This window comes from Panulirus ornatus, chromosome 30 (assembly GCF_036320965.1).
Source record: "Panulirus ornatus isolate Po-2019 chromosome 30, ASM3632096v1, whole genome shotgun sequence".
Lineage (NCBI taxonomy): Eukaryota > Metazoa > Arthropoda > Malacostraca > Decapoda > Palinuridae > Panulirus > Panulirus ornatus.
In genome coordinates, this window is record NC_092253.1 from 1,229,446 (window position 1) to 1,237,500 (window position 8,055).

The following is an 8,055-nucleotide window of genomic DNA, read 5'->3' on the forward strand; positions in this document are numbered from 1 at the left end:
CTTACTCAGAGGGCATCCTCAGCCTTCAAAGATTCCACCATGACTTAAGGGAGATTGAACCATGTATTCAGTTGACTGTGGAGGAGCTTGCCTCGGGATACGATATGTGAAGCTATTGTGAATGTTGTTCAAAGGCATAAGCACGGATTCTAAAACTGTCTTGACTTATGCTGTAGCAAAGGCATTTCAGAAACAAACAAGGCGACATATTTATACTTGGATAGCACAAAGGAAGCTTACAACATTCCTTATCGAATACTGGATTTATCAGTTCTGAGGATATTCAGAAACGGAGACAAAAGATACGTACAGCTTCCTCTGCAAAGAGAATGAAACGTGATCCTCCAAACAGTACAGAAAGCTTGCTGAAAAAGACAGCCTGACCCATGAACTGTACCTTTAGTGCAAGTCCCAGAAAGTGGAGGTGAAGAACCTTACAGACATGGAGATAGTTAGCCTTGCACTGAAGAACAGAGAGAACAAAGCTATAGATTTAAACCATTGGGCTCCAGCTTACATCATCAAGGCAGGTCTATGAATGCCTTGAACACACCACCTCAGAACTCATAAGAACATAAAGTTATGAAGTGTTCGCACGACACCTTTCCATATCCACCAAAGACCAGCATTACTTCTGGAATCATCATGGAAGGTAATATGAAGTTTCCTGTACAAACATATGACACAAACCTCAGATTCTGTTGTCCTGAACCAACAGAGTCTTATAATCTCATGTCACAGCTGACGACCGAATGAGCGTAGCAGATGTACCGGACATCCTGGGTGACAATCACTCGCTCTTTGTAGTGTTGATAAAACGTATTACATGTGTGCCGAAAGATTGTCCTCTTTACGTTCAAGTTCATATTTTTCCACTTAAGTTGGACGGCTCAAACACAAGATGTATCCTGTATAAGAATCCTTTACATATTGGTCAAAAATTGCAGTTTTGTTTGGGGAAAAACACATGCACACAAATTTGTCAAATTCTAATGCGGTGTTCAGGCAAAGAATTTACACAAATGCAATACAAACACATTTCATACAAACTAAATTACGTGTCGGAATATCACACACAATTTTTCACATGTACTGCGCATGGAGGTATTTCTCATGTAGAAATTTAACAAAATGATGTAATATATTCCATAATTTATCCCCTTCATGTGGGAATGTTGCAGGTGATCGAACAGATATGATATAAAGAGCCATCCCGGGTGTCAGGTGTTCCACTAAGACGATGAAGAGGAAGATCTAATGTTGTCCCGGCTGGTCCCTTCCTTGGTCCATACTCACCTGACTCACATAAATCGATTTCAGGTATTGTCTGGGTGATGATGGACCAGAACCTGGGATACGGTCTGATCCCTGGGATACGGTCTGATCCCTGGGATACGGTCTGATCCCTGGGAAATCTTCAAAAGTCTAGCAAGGGAATCTTCACTTTTTCATGTTCATTTGTTTGTTCGTTAGTCTGTGTATTCCTCCCTGCCACACTCGGCGCACCGCTGGTCAGCTACACCTTGACTACCACAAAGGTTAGTCACACCGACGCAGGGAACTACCAACACAGAGGCTGTCAATTTTCCCTCCCTGGCCCAAGTTGTTGCTTTTCTTCTTGCCACAACCACAAGTTTTCTGGATGGCATTCTATCCTCAAACAACCTCTCCACCTCATACATAACAAACGACAGCACGTAATTATCTATTTGTACTGTAAGTGGCGAAGATTTTGCACTGATGGGCCCATGTCTCGATCGTGTGTGTGTGTGTGTGTGTGTGTGTGTGTGTGTGTGTCAGTGTTGGGTACCAACCAGACTCTAACCCTCACGAGGTCACACAAACCTTGTTAGCTCTCCGTTGTTCAGTATACATGGAAGTGGAGATATGGTTAGTGCAGCTGGGTTCTGCCCATTACCCTCCAGCTTATTGCAATCATCTTTTTGATAAAGGTCAGTTTACCTCCCAGATGTGAGGCCAAGTGTTAGTCTAACCTTAGAAATGAATATGACGTGAGATTACAATCCAGAATGAATAAGATAAACACGAGTGAAAGCTAGAATATGTCACTTACAAACATTAGCTTATTCTGGAGCACAACACCAAAACTTTGATTTTGTTTCAATATTTCGATGAAATGGAAATAAGGAAAGTCTTGATGTGCTGATCAAAATGATCTGTTTCAAAGTGGGATTAAAGTGTCAAGTTCATTCCTTATTGAGTCATAGCAATTATCACTAAAACCAACCCCAGTACAGAGAAATGACAAGAACACATTAATAGACTACATAGTCTTTATAATATCAGTAGCAGAAACTACAACATCAACAACAACAATGTTAATGATAAACGTAATGAATAATGATAATTGTTAAAGTTGATAGTAACATTAATGAATACCTTTCTAGCTACAAGAATTGTGTAATGAATCTACGTAAGACAACTGCAGAAGATATGGTGAGGAGTGTGTTTATTGTGGAGGTCACGACTCAGCACACTCAGGTTACATCATCTGTATTGCCAGGCTACACCTGGGGTATATTACATCTATATTACCAGGCTACATCTGGGGTATATTACATCTATATTGCCAGGCTACATCTAGGGTATATTACATCTATATTGCCAGGCTACATCTGGGGTATATTACATCTATATTGCCAGGCTATATCTGGGGTATATTACATCTATATTGCCAGGCTACACCTGGGGTATATTACATCTATATTGCCCGGCTACACCTGGGGTATATTACATCTATATTGCCAGGCTACATCTAGGGTATATTACATCTATATTGCCAGGCTACACCTGGGGTATATTACATCTATATTGCCAGGCTACACCTGGGGTATATTACATCTATATTGCCAGGCTACACCTGGGGTATATTACGTCTATATTGCCAGGCTACACCTGGGGTATATTACATCTATATTGCCAGGCTACACCTGGGGTATATTACATCTATATTGCCAGGCTACACCTGGGGTATATTACATCTATATTGCCAGGCTACACCTGGGGTATATTACATCTATATTGCCAGGCTACATCTAGGGTATATTACATCTATATTGCCAGGCTACACCTGGGGTATATTACATCTATATTGCCAGGCTACACCTGGGGTATATTACATCTATATTGCCAGGCTACACCTGGGGTATATTACATCTATATTGCCAGGCTACATCTGGGGTATATTACATCTATATTCTATCATTCTATTCTCTTGATTAATTACCACGAGATAAAGTACGCGTCCTAGGCAGTGGTCATACGTGGCAGGAAAGATTGACTCGATATAGTTTTTTCTCTTTATGTTTCATAAAGTTGGGTCGGATGGAGGCGACCGAGATGAATAAAAAGACTTTTAGCATATTCGAGAAAAGTTTGGGATCCGATACTTTACTCTGCATTAAGTTTATTCCCGAAATAGATTGACTCCGGGACTTTGGTGATCGTTCACTTGGGAAACGACCTCACTGTAAGAGCCATTTTTATCATTGTCTTTTTGAGTCTCGCTTTAAATGCCGCTGGCGTCCAGCTGGGTCTACATAGTCTCCAGTGTGGATACGTATACGTGCGTTTGTTGGTTTGTCCACGTGTTATAGACTTGTGTTGTGTTATTATTTGTCAGTCTGTTTTCGTTTATATGTGCGTGCCTATTTCTCGTGTCTATTTCCTCTCTTTTCACATTAATAAGAAGGACACAGACAGACAAACAAGCAAACACACACAAATGCAGCTAGAAATAACATATTACTTCTGAGTACATAAAAGCAGAGAGGAGGAAATACGAGAACGAAAGAGTTAATACGGAAATAGGAAGGGGGTAAATGAGAGGAGGAAATGAATAGAAAACAAGAGAGAAAAGTTTAGAAATAATATTGTCGTCCACAACAGCAGGAGGAGAGGGTCGTCTTACCTGCCTGACCTGTCCAAACTGGTCACACCTGTGACCTGTGACCTGTGACCTGGGTCACTCCTCCCAAGATGTTGTGAGTGTGTGTGTGTGTGTGTGTGTGTGTGTGTGTGTGTGTGTGTGTGTGTGTTTGTGTATGTGTGTGTGTGTGTGTGTGTGTGTGTGTGTGTGTGTGTGTGTGTGTGTGTGTGTAAGTAGGTGCAGATTTCTCCCCCTGTCTCTTCCTGTCTACTATTCGAATGTCTCCCACTTCTTTTATTTTCGTTCTTTCTCCTCAACTCCTTTAATCATCAATAATACATAATGACTACTGACAATAACAAAGAATGTTGGAAAGATAAAGAAATAAGTTTTTTGTTCAGTTATCTTGGAACGATCATGAGTGACTAGAATTTAAATTCTGCACAAACAACCAACTGGGGTTGTATATCTTTGCTATGTTTTATTATCTACGAAAACTCGATAGGAAAACAGACGACACGGTACGAAGGCATGTTGTATAGCGAACTGCTTCTGAATATCTGCCCCGATATATATATATATATATATATATATATATATATATATATATATATATATATATATATATATATATAAGTAAAAAACGACCTTTGGGACAGATCGCCACGTTCAAGCAGCTTTCAAACCTTGGAAATTATTTCTGCACGAACTAGCGACTTACCCACACAATCTACTCCAAGATTTTGATAAAGTCTTCTGAAATATTATCCCAACGAGACATCGCGATGCGTCAAGTCCTTCACACCAAAGCTTATACGACCACTTTCTCTGTAATGGCTCAGCCAACGGTGGCGACTGAGGAACTACGTCTTTCATGATTCAGATATCAATATCCGTCTGATTCGAACACTGTCAGTGATTGATTGATTTTCTTTGTCAGTGAGGAGCTTTCAGAGTGACGCGCCTTGCAGACATGTCTTCGTTGGGAACGATTTTTGATGACTTTAGCTTTGATGAGAAGTACATTTTGTCGCCGGTGAGTTGGAAGTTCTCATTCTTAAGGACAGCATCTCATTCACAGGTCTATGTGCTGTTTCTCTTTTGTAGAGACTACTTGAAAGTTCCTTGTCTTCACTGGCACAGTACAGACCCAAGTTTCTGGGTATAACTGAGAACATAAAACACATGCCACCCTTAGTTACTATCATTTACCTGACGTTCCCTTCATTAATAGATCAGGTCTCCTACTTCCTCTGCTGTCTAGGATCATCATTTGATACTATCGTCCATAACTAACACTCTCCTGTGTTTGGGTCACCGCCAGATCCCGTGTGTGAGGGATGTTTCCCTCCCTCACACACCCTCGTCAGCCTCACATCCGCACCAGTTCTTGGTCAGGCTGGAGAATTGTTTCATTAGGGAGGACTATGGCAGAGGTCGTTTGATGACATTTCCAGTAATAAATGTCTCCTCGGTTCTGAGTTGTCCATGAGTCTCTGACCTTTCGAAAACACGACTACGTGACCCGGAACCTCAAACGAGGCGTGGGTTTCATCAGGGTTAGTGAGCAATGTGGGGCTTGATGCTCAGGAGAAAAATAAGAGAAGTAATGGGCAAGATGGGCGATGACGACGATGAAGATGATATGTTGGCAAGGAAGAGGATGATGACGATGTAACGAAGATGAGATCAGAACATGAGAGAGCAAGATGGGTAACTGCTGGTGAAGATGTGAAGATTTAGAGGATGACGTAGAGGATACATACCGTAACAGAAGAGAGGATACAGGAAGTGGCAAACATCTGATAGTGAAAGGGAGAATAATAGATATGCCGGATACTCTGTGTGTGTGTGTGTGTGTGTGTGTGTGTGTGTGTGTGTGTGAGTGATATTTATAAAGCTATAATGTACGTGTGGATATTCATTCACATTTATTTTTCTTGGGTGTTTTAAGTTCTGCTTGACCACCTCAGTTCAGTCGTTATGTTTTCATTAACGAACTCCAGCAGGAACCTTCTGTTCTGGCCTCTTTCCTTATGTCTCTCCAAGTAACTCATTGAGCGGTGTATGAGCAGGAGACACTCGCACACTTACTTCTGCTGCTTCACACAAGATGAAGTCTATGTCTTAGAATTATTGCGGGTAAATCGAAGCAGAATTGTTTATCATTAGAAGATTACATCTCCTGAAGATGCTCGACCCATTATAAACAGATTATTTATAACTGTTTTCTCACTTACATTCCATAACAGATACAACAGATACAATAACAAGTCGTACGTAAGAAAGATCAAGAAAAGACATTAAGATGAGGAAAGGTACATCTCGCTGGAGAGCCGAGTGAAAGTCCTTCCGTTTGTGTTTGGTACACACAGCTTGGGTTCCCTTTCACGGATGTTTATATAAATTGAATCTATTCCCATAAAAAGTTGTATTCAAACCTTGAATGCCAAGCTTCCAGCTACAACCCACGCTTCCTCCTACAGCCCAAGCTTCCTACTACAGCAAAAATACACCAGACTGCTGTTGAGAGGGTCATTTTTTCCCCACTCCATCTGGTATGAGCCATGAGGGAATAACAGTAGACCTACTAGAGGGTCCACGTCCACGATCTTGTCGTTCGGGTGTAGGTTGGCCTTGGGCCAAAAGTATAGAAATGCGCCGAATAAATATTATAAAAAAGATACATTCCCTCAAAGGCCCAGTCCTCTGTTCTCAACGCTGCCTCGCTAACGCGGGAAATGGCGAATACTATGAAATATATATATATATATATATATATATATATATATATATATATATATATATATATATATATATATATATATATATATGTATATATATATATATATATATATATATATATATATATATATATATATATATATATATATATATATATATATATATATATATATACTTTACTATCCCCTCAGTTTTCATTCTCTCGGATAAGTATTTCAAAATTCCCTTTTCATCTTCAGACAACCACAATATAGGTTTACCAAACTTTAAACTAACATTAATCACTTCCCTTAAGATCGTCCCTTCCAGGGTAAGGTTAACACAATTCATGTTACCAACGAGGGAGCAGGTACAGTGTCATCCTCTTCCTTTGGTTTACCACACGGGACGGGTCAGAGGTCATCCTCCTGGGCAATAGGACGTTGGGTATCGCCCTGATGTTACCCCAGAGAGATCCTAACCAAGTGCTACCGTTACAAGAAGCCACAAGGTTCTCACGTCTCATGATGTGGTCCGGGCTAAGCTCGTGGGGCCCTTAACTGGATCATCATGCATGGGTCCAGTAGAACGTACCCTTGTCTTCCACAACCAGTCTTTCCCTTCTTTCCCTCATCTACCATGCTTATCTTCCCTCAACGATCTTCTCCTCCATTTCCCACTTCCTCGCCAGCAGCCAGACATTACCCTGCTCAACCCTCACCAGACACAAGCCACCCATCCATCTCTCTCACGAAAGCCTCTCCTCATATTCATTCTTCTGTTCATTTTCTGTTTGTTTGCTCGGTATGAATTTTTGTTTCTTCTCCACCTAGAATTTACCCCTCTCTTCTATCTGCTCCATTCGCCTCCTCCACTCCCCTTGTGTCCCTTACTTCGCCACTCCTCTCTCCTCCATTCCATTCGTCTTATCTCCTCCTCAATTTTACTCTTAGTCCGACTCGCACTGTTCCCTCACCTCTCACTCCCTCTGTCACACAGCCAGTCCTCTCCTCCTCCCACCTCGACTTTCCTATACAGACACCTCGCCCTCTCCTGCTCTCCCTTCTCAACCCTTGCTCACATTTCCTCAGTTCTCCCCACTCATTCTTCACCCACTCTAACAGAGGTCTCACTACTATACCCCTTTCCACTCCCCTTTCATCTCACCACTTTGTTTCCTCTCCAAGTTTCCTCCCAGACATGCCTTCTTCCCCTCACCCTGCGTGTTTGCCGGCCTCCTCTCCCTCCTCACTCTATACACCACCGTCTCACACAGTCCCTCTCTATTTCCTCTCCAACTCACTCAGCCCCGTAGCCCATTCTCACCAAACTCTTTCCATGCTTCAAAATTTCCTCTCTCACCCTCCCACTCTCCTCCTTGCTCCCAATCCTGACCTCTCCCACTCTCCCCACGCAGGAGGTAATGCAGGGACCAGAGAGGA